Raw genomic sequence first — 21,465 nt, 5'->3', positions numbered from 1 at the left:
AACTATTGAATTAGTAAATACAACTAAGACCTAGCTTTAGGAAAAAAAACAATAAAATAGATCAACCTTTACTCAATTTTTTGAAAAGAAAAAAAGAAGAAAACCAAAATACCAGTATAAAAAATAAAAAGGTTGGAATTACCTACACTGAGAAGGAAATTAAAACAATAATTAGGAATTATTTTGCCCAATTATATGCCTCTAGATTGACAATCTTGGTGAAAACAATGAATATTTACAAAAAATATAAACTTCCTAGATTAAGAGAAGAGGAAGCAAAATACTTAAATAGCCCCATCTCAGAAAAATAAATTGAACTACCTAGGAAAACGTCTCCAGGGTCAGATGGACTTACAAGAAAATTCAATCAAACATTTAAAGAACAATTAATTCTTATACATTACAGACTATTTGGGAAAACTGGAGAAGGAGTCCTACAAAATTATTTTTATGATAGAAATATGGTATTGATACCTAAACAGGGAAGAGTGAAAACAGAGAAAGAAATATAGAGCAATTTCCCTAATGAATATAGATGCAAAAATTTTAAAGAAAATATTAAAAAGAAAATTACAGCAAATTATCATGAACATAATATATTTTGATCAGGCAGGATTAATTCCATGAATGCAAGACTGGTTTTACATTAGGAAATCTATCACTATAATTGATCATATCAACAATAAAAATGGTAGAAACCATATGATTATCTCAATAGATGCAGAAAAAGCTTTTGACAAAATACAACACAAATTTCTATTAAAAACACTGGAAAGCATAAGAATCAATGGTGTCTTCCTTAAAATGATATGTAGCATCTACCTAAAACTATTAGCAAGTATCATCTGTAACGGGTACATGCTAGATGCATTCCCAATAACATCAAGGGTGGAAAAAGGTATTCACTATAACCTCTCATCCAATTTTGTACTATTAATGTTAGCTGTAGCAGTAATAGAAGAAAAAGTAATTGAAGGAATAAGAATAGGTAAAGAAGAGATTAAGCTATCACTCTTTGCAGAATATAAGATGATGTACTTACAGAATGCTAGAGAATCAAGAAAAAACTACTTGAAATAATAAATTACTTTAACAAAGTTGAAGAATATAAAATACATCCACATAAATCCTCAGCATTACTATATATTTCTAATGAAAACCAAAAGCAAGAAATAAAAAGACAAATTCCACTTCATGTTACTATAGACATTATCAAATATTTGGGAGAGTCTACCTGTCAAAACAAACCCAGGAAATATACGAATATAATTACAAGGCACTTTTTACACCAGCAAGGTCAGATCTAAATAGTTGGAAGAACACCAGTTGCTCCTGTATAGGCCAACCTAATATAATAAAATTGAAAATTTTAACTAAATTAATTTACCTATTTAGCGCCATACCAAATCTACCTAAAATTATTTTATAGCACTAGAAAAAATAGTAACAAAATGCATCTGGAAGAACAAAAGTTCCAGAATATCAAGGGAATTAATGAACAGAAATGCCAGGGAAGGTGGCCTAGCCATAGTAGATTTTAAAATGTATTATAGAGCCGCAATCAAAACTACTTGATCCTGGTTGAGGAATAGAGTGATAGATCAAATGAATAGCTTAGGTACTCAATACACAGTAGTCAATGACTATAGCAATCTACCATTTGATAAACCCAAAGACTCCACTTTCTGGTATAAGAACTCACTATTTGACTGCTGAGAAAACTGGAATATAGTGTGGCAGAAACTGTTCATACGCTAATATTTTACACTGTTTACTAAAATAAAATCTAAATGGGCTCTCAATTTAGATATAAAGGCTGATACTATAAGCAATCTGGGGCAACAAGGAATAGTTTACCTGTAAGATGTATGAAGAAGGGAAGAATTTATGACCAAAGAAGAGGTAGAAAGCATTACAAAATACAAAATGAATAATTTTGATTACATTAAATTGACAAGATTTTGTACAAACAATGACAATATAACCAAGATTAGGAGGGAAGCAGAAAGTTTAGGAAAGAATTTTACATAACCAGTGTCTCTGATAAATGTCTTATTTCTAAAGCATACAGAGAACTGAGTCAAATTCTTAAGGATACAATTCATTCTCCAATTGATAAATGGTCAAAGAATATGAACAGGTAGTTTTCAGAGGAAGAAATTAAAGATTTATATGAGCATATGAAAAAATGCTCTAAATCACTATTGATCAGAAAAATGCAAATCTGAACAAGCCTTAGGTACCACATCTCACCATTCAGATTGTCTAACATGACAAAAGAGAAAAATGACAAATACTGGAGTTGTGGGAAAATTGGAACAGTAATTCATTGTTGCTGATGTTGTAAACTGATCCAACCATTCTGGAGAGCAATATGGAACTATTCCCAAAGGGCTATAAAAATGTGCATAGCCTTTGACCCAGAAATATCACTTCTAGGCTGTATCCTAAAGCGATGATAGAAGTGGGAAAAGGACCCATATGTACAAAAATATTTATAGCCACCCTTTTTGTGGTGGCAAAGATTTGGGAATCAAGGGGATGCCCATCGATTGGTGAAGGGTTAAAAAAGTTGTGATATATGAATGTAATGGAACGCAATTGTGGTACAAGAAATGAGGAACAGACAGATTTCATAATAATAAACTGGAGAGATTAACATAAACTGATGCTGAGTGAGGGGTGCAGAACCAGGAGAACATTGTACACAATTACAGCCACATCCTATCTATGATGTCTGACTTTGATAGACTGGGCTCCCCTCAGCAAAGCACAGTTATAAGATAACTCCAAAGGACTCATGATGGAAAACACTATCCACATCCAGAGAAAGAATTACAGAGTCTGAATGCAGATTGAACCTAACTACTTACTCTGTCTCTCTTTTTTCATTTTGTTTTGTTTTTATTATCTCATTATTCATTATATTGGTTATCATTTTTTTTTACAACTTGACTAATGTATAATGTGAAGGTACATGTAGAACCTATATCAGATGGCATGCCATTATATTTGGGGAGGTAGAGGAAGGGTGGTGGAGAAAATTTTGAACTCAAAAACTTATGGAACTGAATATAGTAAACTAATAGTATTTTTTTAAAGGTTAAAAAAGTAGACTAGCACAAATGGTAAAAGAGATACAAACAGCCAATGAGGGAGAAGAATGCCTTAAAAAGCAGAATTGGCCAAATGGAAAAAGAGGAACAAAGATTCCCTGAAGAAAACAATTCCCTAAAAATCAGAATTGAGCAAATGAAAGCAAAATGACTTTATAAGAAACCAAGAAACAATCAAACAAAAACATAGAATGAAAAAAATAGAGAAAAATGTGAAATTGGAAATTACAAAAAAAAAACTGAATGGAAAACAGATCCAGTAGAGATCCTTTAAAAATTATTTGCCTACCTGAATGCCATGTTTAAAAAGGGGTTTAAACATCATCTTTCAAGAAATTATCAAGGAAAACTGCCCTGATATTCCAGAACTAGAGGGCAAAATAGAAATTGAAAGAATTCACTGAACACTTCCTGAAAGATATCCTAAAATGAAAACTGCCAGTAATGTTATAGCCTCCTTCCAGATTTTCCAGGTCACGGAAATAATTCAAGTATTGTGGAGCCACAGAAAGATGAAGAAAGGAAAGAAAAATAAATGTTTGGTGACTTAAATGTTTAGCTGGAGTTACATTTTGAAGGTCTTAGAATACAAATTAAAGATTGTAAACTATATTTAGACTTGATGACCACTAAGTGAGTCCTTTGAAGCTCTAAATCCATCTTCCTATGTTTTTAAGGTGACACTATTGACAATTCTTCTCATGGGGAGTTATTATCTCTGAAATGTTTGGTGTGATACTGAATTCACCTTTTTATCACATAAAATAAATAACAATAATAATGACAACACATAATAATACTTTGAAAGTGGTGTGATCACATCAACGTGTGTTTTCCTTTTAGTGGTTGTAATGGTAAGAGAATTTGAAGATCTTCCCTACCCCTTAATAGGCCTGGGAAATTTGAATATCTTCCCTGCCCCTTAGTGGGCCTCAAGTGGAACACAACAGGAGGGGCTTGATTTTGGGCAGCCTTGTTTTTCAGGAAGGCCCACACCTTTTGTTACTTTGTAATTAGGCAGTAGGTCACGAAGGTTCTGATGTCCTCTGACCCTGAAGAATGGTATATACTCTGAGGTGAGGTTTTACCTTGGTGCTCACTTATGGGAAGTGTTGTGTGCTTTGGCCAGATGACACTCTAGATAGTTGTTGAGCCCCCCAGCTTTGAAAATCCAGATGTTGGTACTTCTCTCTCTGGTAACTAAACATTTATATATGTAATGGTCAGACAGCTAGAAGCCCTGTCTTTTGGTCTGTTGAATTGTGTTATTTTCTCTATCGTTATTTTTTGTTTGCTTGTAATTTTGTATATATTTTCTGAAGTTCAGGGTGCTGACTTTTCCCCCTGAACTAAGTGAGTTAATTTTAATAACATTGATAAAGTGAGAAGGGGGAGGTAGTTATGAAGGGCTTTGAATACTAAATAGAAGATTATATATTTGATCTTGGATGTCAGAGGGAGATATTGGAATTTATTAAGAAAGATCATGGCCTTTTCTTTAGGAAAATTACTTTAAAAGTTAAGTGAAAGATGGACTAGAATAGGGAAGAATTTGTGGGAGGCATAACAACTACTTTCATACAGTGAAATAGTCTAGTAATGTGATGATGAAAACCTTCACCATGGTAATGGCATTAATATAAGAAAGGGGCATATGAGAGTGGTGTTAGGAAGAAGAATAAACAGGTCTTGGCAGGAGATTGTATATAAGGGGTGGTGGTGACATAGGAGAATTGACTTAGATGATGGGGATACCATACACACTAATACTTAATTGTGGAAGGGGGCAGTATTGGGGGAAAATATTAAGTTCAGTTTTTGACATGTTAAGATTAAGATATCTAATGAACATCTGGTTCAAATGTCTAAGAAATGTTGGAGATATCAGACTAGCGCATATCAGAGAGGTTAGGATAGTTAATGTAGATGTACCAGCAAACTCCCCAGCATCCCCAGGATGGCTGCCAACACAGGTTCTTAGATGTGCTTTTCTAAAGGAAAGCAGCTTAAAATGGGTTAACAATCTTGTCTATCAAAGGGCCTAGGGGCAGGGAAGATCTTAATTTACATTCCCATTACTTTTGGCCCCAAAATGTTTCATGCCCACAGCATAGGCAATTTACATTTGAATTAGCACTAATATCTCTTAGGTACAACTTTATCCTCACAAAATAGAGACATCACATTTTGCTACCAAAGTGGCCACAGGGCCTTAAACAAACACAAAGTACATTCAGGTGCATCTCTTCAATCTAAAGCAAAAATGTCCAAATAAAGTTCTCTTGGGGGGCGAGCTAGGTCCATCCCCTCACACTATTCCAGCCCCTGCTTCCAATTCCTGAGAGGTGTGGTTGGGCAACAAAACCAATAGGGTGGGGTCCTTGGGGGTCTGTGGCCCTTCACCCCACCCACCATAGACACAAGTCCATCCTTCCCCTGTGTACCAACCTGTGGGATATAGCAAGAAAACACATTCAGTGCTTCTGCCTAGCCACACAGTCCTTATCTTGTCCTGTGGCTGCATTCTGAACTCCTGGGTTCATTTTCTTCCAGCAGGATGCAGCCACTCCTGGCTTCTGTCCCAGTCCAGATGCAGGCAGCTCACCATTCCTGTTTTCAGCTCAGCAAAGTCAGCATGCAGGCCATTCTTCAATTCTGTTCCATGGCTCCACAGAGTCACAGCTACCACAAATGGGAGATAAACAATTATCCCAGCCCCCATACTTTCCTTTTACTCTTCAGATCCTGTTTGTGATGCCCTTTGTAGCAGCATATACCCCAGTATCCCCTGGGTGGCTGCCAACACAGGTTCTTAGATCTGCATTTCTAAAGGAAAGCAACTCAAAATGGGTTAACAAAATTGACTATCAAAGGACCTAGGGGCAGGGAAGATTTTAAATTTACATTCCAATACAGTATATTTGAGAAGCATAAGCACAGAGATTATTGATTCCAGGAGAGTTTATTAGATCACCAAGTAAAATAGATAGAAAAAGAAATGAGAGAGTAGGACATAGTCCTGCGGTATACTCACCATTAGTGTCTATGCCCTTGATGAAGATTAAGCAAAGGAGAGTCAGAAGGAACAGTTAGATAATCATGAATAAAACCAGGAGAGAAAAGTTTCAAATAAAACTATACAGAAGAGAGAATCAAGAAGAGGGTGATCAAAGTTTGCAGAGACATCAAGAAAGATGAAGACTGAGAAAAGTCCATTATATTTGCCAATTAAGATCTCATTAGTGATTTTTGAAAAAAAAAGTTATTTTTTTTAAATGATGAGGTTGGAAGTAAGGTGGTATAGAGTTAAGAGAATGAGAAGCAAAGGCTCTTGTGGTACATGGCTTTGAAGAGTGTAGTCATAAAAGGTAGGAGAGTTAAGTATATAGAAGGAAGAACCTGGGATAGATGCATCAAGGAAGCACTTTTTAAGAATGGAGGAAGATGTGGGAAGGCTTATAAGTGGTAGGGAAGCAAGCAATAGACAGAAAGAGATTGCAAGTAAGTAAAAGAACTGGAATGATAGAGAGATGATCTATTGTAGTAGATTAAATGGAATAGGATCACTTGTGCAGGTAGAGGGGATAGCCTTGTCAAGGAGAAGGGCTATCTCATCAAGTGGGACAGGAGTTTAGGGGGAGATAGTGACAGAAAGGGCATTAGGCTGAAACCGCCTTTATACTGACTGCCATTTTCATCTGTGAGAATTAACCCAGTTGGGAAGTAAGGCCCTCTCTACTCTTGAAATTGACTAATTCCAGGAGACAATAGTAGCTTTATTTATATTCTCATAGTATTGGTCAGAAAAGAAATGTTATCATGTACAGAGTAAATTTTGTGTCTTAACAATTAAATTGGAGTGATTAAATCAAAAGAATAAACTCAAAAAATCTTACTTTTCTTCTCAGATTCTATAGGGGGTTGAGCTATAAAAGAGGCTTATTCTACCATACAGTTCTAATGGATTGGAATTAGGAGTGATCTAGATTCAAATTCTGCTTCTGACACTTAATATCTAGTCACCTTAAGCAAATCACAACTCCTTCTCAATTTTGGTTCCTTTATTAGTAAAATGAAGATAATACTTATAATCCCTACCTCATTGGGCTATTATGAGTGTCAATGAGATAATGTACCTAATGCACTTTGCCAAACTTTTGAGTGCGGTGTGGATGTCAGTTATTCATAATTAAGATGTAAGCCTAATTTTTTCATTTATCCCTTAGGAAAGTGTGCAACCCTGAGTCCTTGCAAGCCTCTTATAGCAGCTGCTTGAATGGGGGAGAAAAATAGGCTTCCCTATTATGTTGGTCAGCATCTCAATTTCATCAGACCACCTGTCAGTTTTGTATGTATGCTGTTTCTCAGGGGGTGTCCACTTCAATGATCACCACCTAGTGACAGTGGACAGATCAGCTAAGTTGGACCCCTTTGAGGGGGATTTTATGTTCAATCTCCCATGTAAGACCTGCAATTGTTTGTGAAAAATTTTTAAATCAACCTACAAAGTGAAATCAACAATGAGTTTGAATAAAGAAGCTGGAAGATGACAGCATTGAAATATGTTTGAGTCTCACAGTTTTTGTGCCTCCTAAACTTCAGACAGCTGCTTCCCCTCTAGATATAAATGTGTACTTTCAGGTCCTTTTTTTTTTCAAAGAGCTTCAGGTGCTATATCATCAATCACTGAAATAGCCCTGAAAAATAAGGGCACCTATTGTCCTCTCCATTTTACAAATGAACAAGGAGTTGGTAGTACAGGTTAAGTGGGTCTTCTCCTTCCCCCTCCCTGTGATCCTACCCCAAGCAAGTTAGTGTTGGAACCATGAAAGAATTCCATCTCCCTTGGGGTCATTTCTCATTTCTAAATGTCTGCCACCAAGTCATATCATCCACAGGCTTTATTTAGGACAGTCAGAGAAACACTATTCAGTTTTAATCCTAAGGGAGTCGTGTGCTCCCTGTAGTATCAATATATATAGAACCTACTTTCCTCTTTACTGTGAACTCCAGTATTTGCTATAAAATCTTAAAATAAAAACTATTTGTAGAATAACTACTTTTTTTGACTAGGACTCTTCAAACAAGCACTCCCTCTCAAACACCTTCTCACTCTGATTCCCTGTTCTTTTTATTCTGCCCAAACTACAATCATTCTCTATTTTTCTTCTCTGTTATGCTTTGTATATTTGTATATGTATTCAGGCTGCAACTGATAGAATGTACATTTGTTGAGGTCTGTGAATGTTTCATTATTCTCTTCGTATTCCCATTGCCTGGCATAGTATTTGATATGCAGTAGATACTTAATAAATGCTTATTAATTAATTCCTTTCATTTCTTTTGTAATAACCTGAGAATCATGCTTTTTCCTTACATTCTGGCAAGCAATGTCAATAGCAAGGGGGATGGCTAAGGCAATAATGTGACTAGCTCAAAGAATTCTTTGGAAATACAGTTGTGGGAGAGATAGCATGTCACAATGGTTGGGGCACTGAATTTAGAGTCAAGAGGGGAAAAAATGAATTCAAATGCTGGCTAGGATATGTACTAGCTCTGCCATCCTGAGTAATTCACTTAACTTTTCAGACCCTAAGGTAGCTCTCTAAGATTATTACAACAGATGGGTTGTTATGTACTACAGAAAAAGAACTTACAAAATTGACCAAACCATCAGTTTCAGGAGTATTGATACATTGTAATGGTTATGGGATTTGAAGATCTTCCATGCCCCTTGAACTTGCTGATGTAGCAGGAAGGGGTAGGGTAGGAGGAAGCCAGAATGGAGCTGGAGCCAGTGTGGTGACTGAAAGTGTGGTGGCTGCACTGCGAACTCCTTTTTTTGAGCCATCCAGAATTTCTGCTAAGGACTTCTGCTGAGGACTGTTGGGGATGGGAAATGAGGGAGGGCCAGAGCTGCTGGGAGCAAGCTGTGTCCACGCTGAGCAGTTTCCATGAATGAGGAAAGGAATACCTTTGCCTGAGGTAGCCTGTTCTGTTTTGAAGGCTTAATAAGGTGGGTGTTTACTGCATTAACTACATGTGGCAACTCTATAGCTACTGTGATAGCTTTGACTTTCTGGTATTGAGACTTAGTTTTCTGGTATTTAAATAAATGTTCTAGCTTTGTCCACCATGTAGAGAGACTGTTATATTTTGATGATTAATAACCATATCAGCATATTTATAGTTACCATAGGCATTATGAATATTGCATTGTTGATATATACATGTATGTAAACACATGTGTGTTTGTGTGTATATATGTGTATACATAAGTTTACATGCATGTTTATGTATACACATGTATGTGAATATATTGTATTGTAAATATACAGTATTTATATGTGTGTATTTATCTATGTAAAATGAGAAATATTTTGTTGTTGTTATTGAGTCATTTCAGTCCTATCTGACTATCCATGACTCCATTTAGATTTTTCTTGACAAAGACACTGGAATGGTTTGCAATTTCATTGTTTAGTGCTTTTTCACACATGAGGAACTGAGGCAAATAGGGCTAAGTGAGTTGTCTAGGGTCACACAGGTAGGAAGAGTCTAAGTTCTAATTTAAACTCTGGAAGCGAGCATTATCTACTGTGTCACCTAACTGACCAAAATAGATAGATACATATACACACACAGGCATACATATATGTATGTGTAGGTACATATGTGTATGTTTGTATATATTCTAGTAAATGCATCCAGTCCTGGGTCTATCATTGTTAGTTGAACCAAATTACTGAACTATTATTTTTTCTAGCCCCAGATCCAACTAATTTCCCCACATTATTGTTTAATTCCATAAGAACACTATATTCCACATAAACCCCAGGCAAACTGAAAGCATTCTTCCTTTGTGTATTATTAGAACTCTTCAGTCATCCTGAGACAGCATATATGTATTAAACTCATTTTAAAGTCAGAGGACTTGAAAACAGCATTATAGAGCTCAAAAAATACAGTATAAAAGACAGTTTCTATATTTCTATACTGGTGTAATTACTTTCACTATTGAAAAGTTGACATTTTTGAATAAACTCCTTGTCAACATTAGCTTTACTGAAGATAAGGTTGTTTCTTTGGCTTCACTCAGGGAGTACTGATGATAATAAGATGATTCCAGTAGTTTCTGTGACACTAACTTTTTATAAGTCTCTATGCCCATTTGCAAAGTAGAACACACTAGACATGATGTTTCTATAAGTTGTATTTTACAATAACCAAGTTAATATCATTATAACCAAATTCCATTGTAAAATCCCAGGACTCCACTGCAATGTAGTTTGTTTCTGTTTCCTATTTGTAACATGGCTAAAGTGGAACTGACCCCCTGTAATATGATTCTATTTTGCCTTGTGCTTTGGGACAACTAGGGAAAGTCAGGCAGAATATGTCTGTATTTATCTTAAACTGCTGAATCACAAATTCAGGATGAAAACAAACAAAAGTTCAGCAACAAGGTATGGGAAAAACTACGAAAAGATGGGCATTTGAGATATGTAAAGACAAGTAAAGTCTATTTTTAAAACAAAATGTCATGAGCACTAGCCTACCACCTACATTGTTTATTTAGTACACAACCTGCAGGTGAGTAGCACCCTTGGAAAGGAATAATCAATGTGCATTCGTCTTTGTGGTGACATTCTTATCATGGGAAATAAAGTCGAGAATTCCATAACAGGCTTTTGTCTTGACTCATCAATATTTTTCAAGTCTCCTACTCAGTAAAAAAAATGTAGCTTTGATGGATAGAAGGAGCAACGGTGCTATTTTCATTCCTTCTCTCTTCTCAGCTTTGTATTTGTACCTTTAAAAAATGAAAGAAAGAATAGGGAAAAAAAACTGTTATAAGTATTTCAGAATATAGCCTTTTAAATATTTATAGTGAGAGTGCCTTTTCATTAAGAATACACTTTCATTTCCTGAAGTGAAGAAAATGGATTAGAATCATCAGTTCAAATTCTGTTTAAATGAAGATATTGAAATTTGGAAAGGAAAGTCTGTGTAAGAACAGTTTCAGGGAAAACCACAATACATACATCACAAATACATAATATATGCTAATATAAAAATATATGATACAAATAATTTTATATACATACATATATACATATGTGTATATACATACATATATGTGTATATACATACATACACACATATTTTCTGAGTGAAACAAGCAGAACTAGAAGAACATTGTACACAGCAAATGCAACATTGAGAAATGACTTAACACTCTCTCACATACATGCATATATACTTACAAAAAAGAAATTCATGTTGTTGATTTTTTTTCCACAAAGGTATATTTCACTTGCAACACCTGTATGCATTTCAATGCTATATCTTTCTGTGCTTTGAAAATGTGGTTTTCCTTACACAAAACAATACCTTTGACTAGGCAATTATCAACAGGTTCATGTGGTAAAAAGAAACCCTGATGAAGTTGTCTTGTTAGGAATATGAAGGGAGAAAGGAATTTTATAATATTTCAGTTACTTGGAATAATGTGATATGCTTTTATATATATATCACCTTAAAAAACAGACTACCTCTAGGGGCGGCCAGGTGGCTCAGCGAGTAAGAGCACCGGCTCCAGTGTTGGGATGACCTGGATCAAATCCGGGCTCAGATACTCAGCACCACATCCAGAAATAACTGGCCGTGTAACCTTGAGCAAGTTACTTAACCCCTATTGCTTAAAAAAAAAACAACAGACTACCTCAAATGGCAAAAGAGCCTCCAAAAGGCAATGAGGAGAAGAATGCCTAAAAAAGCCAATTTGCCAGATGGAAAAAGAATCTCAAAAACTCAATGAGGAAAACCATTGCTTCAGAATTAGATTGGAGCAAATGGAAGCTAATGACTTTATGAGAAATCAAGATGCTTTTAATCAGATACAAACAAATGAAAGAATAGAAGGCAATGTGAAATATCTCATGGGAAAAACCACTGTCCTGGAAAATAGATCCAGGAGAGATAATTTAAAAATGATTGGACTACCTGAAAGCCATGATCAAAGTAAGAACCTAGAAATCATCCTCCAGGATGTTCTCAAAGAAAACTGCCCAGATGTTTTAGAACAAGAGGGCAAAACAGAGGTTGAAAGAATCCACTGATCACCTCCAGAAAAAAATCACAAAAAAGAAACTCCTAAGAATATTATAGCCAGCTTCTGGAATTCCCAGATTAAGAAGAGAATATTATAAGCAGCAAGGAAGAAACAATTTGAATATTGTGGAAACACAATCAGGATAACCCAGGATCTGGCAGCTTCTACACTGAGCTATAGAAGGGCTTGGAAAATGATATTCCGGAGGTCAAAGGAGCTGAGATTAAAACCAAGAATCACCTACCCAGCAAAACTGAGTATCATTTTCAGGGGAAAATATGGTCATTCAGTGGAATAGAGGACTTTCAAGCATTCTTGCTGAAAAAAAAAAAACAGAGTTGAATAGAAAATTGTCATTTAGATACAAGAAGCAAGAGAAGCATGAAAAGGTAAACAGGGAAAAGAAATCATGAGGAACTTATAAAAGTTGAACTATTAATATTCCTGCAGGGAAAAACAATAATTGTAACTTAATGAAACTTTTCTCAGTAGTTGAAGGGAATAGAAATATATAAATATGAGGGTATATGGGAATATGAAAACATATGTGAATGTATATATATATGTATATATGTTTACAGGTATAGATAGATAGAAGGCACAAGACCAATTTAACAAGAAGGGATGATGCTTAAAAGGTGAAATTAAGATGTGAGAGAGGAATATAAATAGAGGAGATGAGGAGAGACAGAATGGGGTAAATTATTTCATATAGAAGAGGCAAGGGAAAATGGTTACGATGGAGGGGAAGAATAGGAAGGCAAAAGTGAATGGGTCAACATTATTCCCGTTGAATTTGCTTGAGGAATTTGGCTTGAGGAGGGAAAGAAATACACACTACGTGGGGTATCTTACCCTCCAGGAGAGTAGGGAGGAAGGGGATGAGAAGGAGGATTATGCAAGGAAGGGCAGGCATAGGGGGGGAGGGAAGTCGGAAGCACCCACTTTTGAAAAGGGATGGGAACAAAGTAGAGTACAGAACAAGTGGGAGGTGGGATAGGATGGAGGGAAATATAGTCAGTTTTTCTCAATATATCTATTATTTTATTCTTTTGCATTAGCCACTCATGTACAACCTACACTGAATTGCTTATCTTCCCAGTAAGGGTGGGTGACAAGAAGGAAGGGAATGAATTTGGAATTCAAAGTTTTAAAATCAAATACACAAATATATATATATATATATATATATATATATATATATATATATGTATACACACTATTATTAATTCTATTTTACATGTACTTGGGAAATAATATATACAGGCACTGGGGCATAGAGGTCCAATGGAAAATTCGAAATGGTTATGGGAGAAAATATGGGAGAGAGCAGATTGGAGGAGGGGATATCCTGTGGGACTGCTATTTTGGGGCGGTGGGTCGGGGAAAAACCAGGAGAAAATTTTTAACTCAAAATCTGGCAGAAATATATGACGTAAATCAGAAGTTAATAAAGCATTTGAAAAATAAAAATTAAAAATTAAAAAAGGAATAAATTAGATCTTATCTGGATATTCTTCTTTTTAAACATTCACTACCATAAGATTTCTAGTTTTTAATTTTCCACCCATCCCTCCCCTCTTCTCTCCCAAAGACATTATGAAAACTGATATAAGTTCTCTAAATACATTCAAATCCAAAATATTTTCACATTAGTCATGTTATAAAGAAGAATTAGAATTAATGCGAGGAACCACAGGAAAGAAGATACTCATACACACATACACAAAGAAAAATGAGCAATCAGTATCCTTTGATTTGCATTCACACTCCATAGTTCTTTCTCTGCGTATGGATAACATTTTCTATCAAGATTCTTTTGGAGTTGTTTTAGGCCCTTGTATTGCTGAAAAGAGCGAAGTCTATCAAAGTTAGTCATTACCCAGTGTTGTTTTTTACTGGATACAATGTACTTCTTGTTCTGCTCATTCCATGTGGCATCATTTCTTATATGTCTTTCCAGATTTTTCTTAAGTCCAACTGCTCTCCGTTTCTTATATCACAACTTGTTCAGCCATTCCCCATTTGATGGGCAGCCCCTCAATTCTCAATTCTTGGCCACCACATGGTGATTTTCCATGCTGAATTCTTCCAGTTCCCCTGCTTGTGTCAAGGCACTCGAGGATAATGGTGTTCATGCATGCCTGCTCCACTACCCTGGGTCTCAGGATCTTCCATTGGTTTGTTGAGGTGGGGCTTGCCACTGGTTTTGCTGGAATGCCTCCTGCCCGTTCTTCTCCCCTTCCACCAGAGCAAGAGGGACCTTTCCTATTAATACCTTGATCTTCCTAGGCCAAAGTACTACTGCACCCTATCTTTCTGAAGATAGCTGTTTAAGGGTTTTTCCTGGGGTGATATATCCTGGATTTTTAGGAGTCAATAAAGGAGAGTAAGAGGGACTTACTCCACCATATTGGCTTCCAGAAGTGGTCTCTAGCTCAATATTCTTTATAGGGGGGGCTAGCAAAAGGAAAAAAAAATAGGAAGTTATCGAAGCTTGCTCTTTGTGTCCCTCCACTTTTTTTTTCTATTTTTTTCATTTATTAAAATTTTGTTTGGAGGGGATAAGGCATGGCATTTGGGGTAAGTGACTTGCCCAAGGTCACACAGCTAGTTTAAGTGTCAAGTATCTGAGGACAGATTTGAACTCAAGTCCTCCTGACTTCAGGGCCAGTGCTCTACTCACTGTGCCACCTAGCTGCTCCTCCACTCTTCTTTTCTGAAACCTCCTACTCCCTTTCTTTTTTTTTTTTAAAGTAATCGGGGTTAAGTAACTTGCTCAAGGTTACACAGCCAGTTATTTCTGGGTGTGGTGCTAAGTATCTGAGCCCAGATTTGATCCCCAGGTCATCCGGACACTGGAGCCAGTGCTCTTACTCACTGTGCTACCTGTCCACCCTCCTACTCACTTTCAATGGACCTTAAACTTTGTCATGCAGTGTTCCTCATCCTTCTTTCTATCTGAACAGACCATCTCTCCCATCCCCCAAGGTATTTAATCACAGAGAATAAAGTCCACATTACAAAACATCACCTCTAATTTATATTGAAATTTACTCTGCTCACTTCTCTTTGTCTCATTATGCTAGTAGTTCTCTTGGCAATGGTTAGCCAGATAAATTAATTGCTAGTGATTTAAGGAGAAGAACAAAAGCTCAGAGAGCTGGAACATGACACCCCAATTTCCTAGTCATCTAGAAGAATGGTGAAGTTAGGTTATTTGATTTCACATCACTCCAACTTCACACACTCTACTTTTCATGAAAACTAGTCAACTTGAAGTTCCCCATGCAGAAAGTTCCATCACCCACCTCTGGGACTTTACGCAGACTATTTTGAATCCCTGCTAACTCTTGGAGTTCCTAGCTGCCTTCGTTTCTCAGCTTAATTTCATTTAACCTTTTAAAAGATATTTTGTTTGCTTGTTTTTGTTTTGTTTTGTTTTCTCATGTTTGAGGAAAGGTCTCCGATATAGAGGAATGTGTATGTATTGATGCACAGATATGCACATCTATACATACATACATATATGTATGTATACATGCACACACACACACATATATGTATATATATATATATTCAGTTATTTAAAAAAAAAACAAACTCTTTTAGAGCTGGCACTGCACTATTTTTGGTCTTTTTAATACCCACTATCCAAGAGGAAAGATAGAAAACTATTCTTGAAGCCAGGCAAACTTGAGTTCAACTCTGACCTTTAACATGTACTGGCTCTGTGATCTTTGCAAGATACTTCATCTTTTAATAACTATTCAAAAATAAATCACAAAGAACAAGTCACAGTAAAAACTCTTACATGCATTCATAGTGCGAGTTTCCTCACTGGTGAGTTCTTGATGCCAGTGGAATCCCAGATCCTTTGTCTAATCTCCAAGTTTTTAGCATAGTGTCCGATGTCACTAAAATGCCTGATTATTAATTACATTTAATTGATCTAATTTAAAATAGTTCATTATTTCCTATTCCTCTTTATCAAAAGGAAAAAAAAAGTGAACAAATTTTCTTGTCAGTTACTTTAAATTTGCATCTGACCCTTAACACATTTTTTTATCTTTGAGTTACTGACAATGCATCCTAATGTAGCACCAAAGACTGCCCCCCCCAACATACACACACACACATAGATAAAATATTACCCTAAGTTTTAGGTGCAGTCAGCTCTATCACGTTTCAAAAACTCAAATTGTTTTCCAATGAGACTGGCATATTAGGGAATATTTTGAGAATAATTCAAACTTTTATTTGGCTTTTCTTTAATTTCTTCTAAGAGAAAGAGAGAGAAAGCAGAAAATTGCATCACTTCACAATAATTCACAAGCTACACCTCTTCTGCTACTAACTTCCACAATAAAGCTCCAGGTCTTTGTCAATTTAAAGTGCTGTATTTATTCTCTACCTTCTAGTTCAGTAGGATCTGTGAGCAGAAAAGGAGTGGTCTATACTCCCTTATCACCCCCTTCTATTCTTGGCTAGCCTTTGGTGGGAGGTAGTGGCTAGAAAGCACTTTATTTTCCAGGGCCAAACCCTACACAGTCTTTGTAGGGTAAAATCGTAATAGCTATAGTCTATAATAATAATAGCATTTAAATAGTCTTTTATTCAAGATCAAAGTTTCAACTCTTTTTATGTCTGAGAAAATTTTGTGTTTGATATCTGCCCCTCTTTCTAATCACCTTCTAGGTGGCTTGTGACTTGTTAGATACATATCCTACGAAGACTCTTTTGGCATCTCTTTGAAGTATGAGGTTGAGAGGGCACATACTGCAAGCAGGAAAACCAATTGTGAGGTAGCAACAATATTTCAGACAAGAGCTGATGAGGACCTGACCTAGTATTATGGTCATATGAGCAGAGAGAAGAGGATAGATACAGGAGATGGATATGTAGGCTCAACAATTGTCAGCTGCTTGGAAATAGATGGTAGGTAGAAGGTAGATCAGAATGGTTCTGAAACTTTATGATTGGAAAAATAACTCTGTCATCACATGCAAGTACATTTGAAGGTGAGGGAGTAATGGCAAAGTAGGAGGTAGATAAGTTAATTAGCTTAGTTTTAGACATGCTGATTTTGAAAGTCTTGAAGACAATTGGTGATTCAGAAGAGAAATTAGAATTGGAGAGATTTAGCCAGACATTTATAGCTACTTTTTTAAAAGAAACATTAAATATTGAAAATGTCACTAATGAGAGTTAAGCAAGTGAGAATGTAGTGGCTGTATAAGTATAGACTTTGTTATCTGTTCTTCCTATTGGACCTATTTTTTTAACTATTAGCCCTAATTAATTTGAGTTTTTTGTTTATTATACATACACACACATACACAAACAAAATTTATTTAAGCAATTATGCAGGGCTATTCCTGACCTCTCCCTCTATGTGTGTGTTCACATACACACATATACATACACACATGTGTGTATGCATGAATATAAATAAGATAATAAATTTAAATGAGATAATCTCCTAAATTTGAAACCAGCAGATCCTCTAATAAAAACTGACCTTTTCATAAAATTTCAAGGTTTTAAATATATATCATTTTAGTCTTAAAACAGCTTTGTGTGTTAAGTACTGCAACTAAGTTAATTCATCTTATAGCTTCAAAGAGTCTCATAGTCATTTAGATAGAAATTGTTAGATATATCCTGACCCTGATAATAAAAAATCAAGGTCAAGCATTCTTTACACACTCTAGCATGTGTAGCAAGTTGTTATACATTTTACAATTTATTGTTATACTAGCCATTTATGATGTATACCCATTTGAAAACTCTGTTTTGCCCCTTCCTGGGTGAAGCAGGAGCAGGGCAACCCCATCCCTGCTCCATACCCCACCCCACTACCTCCTGTGTCCCCCCACCCCTCCTACCTCCCACTAACAACTACCCCCACCCAACCCTGCTTGTGGTGGAGTTTGGTTTTCCCACCTCATTTCTTCTGTTTGCTGAGGAGGGGTTGGGGGGGTGGAGATTCCCCTTTCAGATCCTCCTTTCTGTGACTGGGAGACCCACTACAGCTCTGTGATAATACTTATCCCTCAACAAACCAGATTGCTGCTTGGTGACTAGATTTATTTCTGAGCTGGATTGTCAGTAATCAAGTCTCAGGATCCACACCCCAATCTGCTTGACAGTACCCTGTGGATCACCATTCCAGCCCTTCTGGAACACCCTGTAATGTAATGTCAAGGAAAGGCAACTTCCCAAGGTTCAAAATACCAGCATAGGTGCTCTCCATTTTATTCAGTGACAAATAAAGAACAGAGAAGATCAAAATATTATATCATTCAAAATACAGCATTTACTAAGTGTGATTAAATAATTTCCAAGTACTACCCTATTCCAGGACCTTACATTCATTCAATCAATTACAAAGTTCCTGTTCTAAATACTACTCCACCCCTAGGCTGTACCTTCATTTAGTTCATCACAAAGCCCCTCTTCTCAAATGGAGATTAGTTTCCAATCATAAGTAAAGTACATCCATTTGTTCAATCATAGAACACAAAAAGGTCAAAAGTTCCCCACCCCTGGATCACAATTGAATCTACCCCAGAGTTACAACAAGTTAAATCACAGCACTTAATACCCAAATAGAGGTCTTTTCTTCATCTTGACACTAGGCAAGTTCTCATCAATCTTTGTTCCTAGGGAGACAAAGCTTAGCAAGGCCACAAGATACATTGCCAGTCTCTTCATTAATTCATCCTCTGTCTGCAGAACAGTCCTAGGACCCCTGAAAACTTTAGCAAAACCCTCTCCCAGGATTTCTGTAAACATACAAGAAAATCCTTCTTCGGGGCTTCTGAACCAACAGAAAGGTTCCCAGACTCCTGCAACAACAGCACTGTCCTTCACCAGTGGACAGTACTCACTCTCTGTCTGCAGGACAGTCTCAGTAGCTCTGAACCAACAGAAAGGTTCCCAGACCCCTGCAACAACAGCACTGTCCTTCACCAGTGGACAGTATTCACTCTCTGTCTGCAGGACAGTCTCAGTAGCTCTGAACCAACAGCCAGGTTCCAGGAATTCTTCAACAACAGGACTGTCTTGCACCAGTGGACAAATCTGGTAAAACAACATCAAAACAGACAGACAAAGTACCAGCAAAGCAGCCATGTCTCCTCAGTCCTTGGCAGCTCCAGGGGCAGGTCTCAAAAGTCCAGGGCAATTCAAAGTTGCCCTCAGCAATCCTCTCAGTCTCTCTTTCTGCCTCCAAGAAGGTGATGCTTCCAAAAAGTTCTTCTGCCTCTCTCCTGTGTCTCTCCAAATCTAAGTCACCAGCTCCTCCCAGTTCAGGACTTTCTTTTCACAGTCAACAAGTCCATCCCACAGGCGGGATTAACAAACTCTGGGTTTTAACACAATTAAACCAAAAACCAAGCCAATACAGGGGAATCTTTAAATGCCATTAGCATTACACACCCCAAGCTCTCTAATGCCCTGGCTAGGGTTTTGCATTGACACATAATGATGGAGCAGGAGAATAAGAGAATGGAAGAAGAGGACATAGACAAGATGATTGAACAGAAAATGAAGGAGGAACAGGAGGGGAGGAAGAGAAAGGAAATGGAAGAAAGGATGTCACTGGAAGAGACCAAAGAACAGATCCATAAACTTAAAGAGAAGATCCTGGCTCTACAAGAGGAGAAGCACCAGTTCTTCTTGCAGCTCAAGAAAGTTTTACATGAGGAGGAGAAGAGGCAGCATAAGGAGCAAAGTGACTTAAGAACATTTATATCTGCAGGATACCAGCAAGGTCTGTCTGTGCACACAGGGACACATCTTCTAGACATGCAGGGCAGCCCTGGAGGACACAGCAGCACAGCAGACCAGAAAACCGTATGTCTGCTGATAGGGACAAGCAGATGTTTGGACCCAAATGCTCATCACCTGTCATTTTTTTGGAGTCAGCATCTTCTTTAGGAACTTCAGAATATGGGCCAAATCCAGAGTAGCCCAGGAGGTGCCTATGGGTCAACCTAGCCCCTACCTCACTATGGATCTACCCAACTGGGCTATAGTCCTAGCCAACATCTCAAAGAGGCTTTAACATTTCCTGCTGTTTAGTACCTGTTCCAACTTCAGTCAGAGTCCTATGCAGTAAGTATGCAACCTCTACCAGCCCACACAAACAGGATTCCTGCAACCTGGCAATTCCCTGTCCCTTCAGAAGCAACTGAATCTCACTAATAAGCAATCTGGCTTCTCTGATTTGTCTCCTCTGCAATCCATGCATCCCTAGGCTCTGCACCCAACATGTGGACTTTAGCCACACCTCGGACTCCTGTACAGATGCAACCACCAGGAAAGCCAAGCTTTGCAGTCACCAAACAACCAATCCACTCCCTCTCCCCTTTCTATTCAGCACAGCCACAACCAACATTTTTATCAGAAGTGACTTGACTCAGGACAATGTCCTCCTTCACTATGTCTCCCAATTATGAAAGTTAAATTGCCATCAGAAAATAAAAAGGAAGGAAGGAAGGAAGGAAGGAAGGAAGGAAGGAAGGAAGGAAGGAAGGAAGGAAGGGAGGGAGGGAGGAAAGAAGGAAGGAAGGAAGGGAGGGAGGGAGGAAGGAAGGAAAAGTTTTATGGGAACTTAAAAAAAGAAACTATGAGGAGAAGTAACTCTCAAAAATGTTAGTTGGAAGTGAGGCAGTGAAAAAATTGCTAGATTTGGAGTGGGAAGACGTAGATGCAAATTCTAAGTAAGACACTTTAATACCACAGTGATTTGGAAAATCTGGTAAACCTCTTTGGAATTCTGTTTCCCATCATGATCTCTTAGGTCCTTTCCATCTTTAAAGCCATGAATCTATGAAGTACTGTAAGTAAAACTTTTTTCCATTGATATTTATCATAATTTTAGGATAGTTCATTTTTAATTGTTGATTGATCTTCAGTTGAGAGTCATCATAATACCTCAGATGTAATTTATTCTGTCTTCTCTATACTTCCTGTCTTTTTTGAAGTAGCTAGTGATTTGATGATTTGAAAGAAAAAATTTAAATGCACCCAGGATTTCAAACTGAATCTGAGAATGAGCAAAGAAATGGAGTACTATCTCAGTGCTACCAAAAAAGACACTTATAATCTCCCTCTGACCAGTTGTTTTACCCCCTTACTCTCTATGGGATGAGAGCCCCAGAAGAAGTCACTGCTACTCCTGCTACTGATTCAATTATTCCTAAGGCCTACTCCTGGTTTCCTAGG

The 21,465-nt window shown here is 37.1% G+C and overlaps 1 pseudogene; it reads left to right on the top strand.

Annotated features, from left to right (window-relative positions):
- Positions 1–858: 858 nt before the first annotated feature.
- Positions 859–20,650, top strand: LOC138171315 (G protein pathway suppressor 2 pseudogene; annotated as a pseudogene).
- The last annotated feature ends 815 nt before the right edge of the window (positions 20,651–21,465 follow it).

Source organism: Petaurus breviceps, unplaced genomic scaffold (genome assembly GCF_028583685.1).
Source record: "Petaurus breviceps papuanus isolate PSGF00001 unplaced genomic scaffold, PetGlider_PUasm1.0 42, whole genome shotgun sequence".
In the NCBI taxonomy this organism is placed as follows: domain Eukaryota; kingdom Metazoa; phylum Chordata; class Mammalia; order Diprotodontia; family Petauridae; genus Petaurus; species Petaurus breviceps.
The sequence above is the reverse complement of the archived record's forward strand: the minus strand, read 5'-3'. Positions and strand labels throughout refer to the sequence as shown.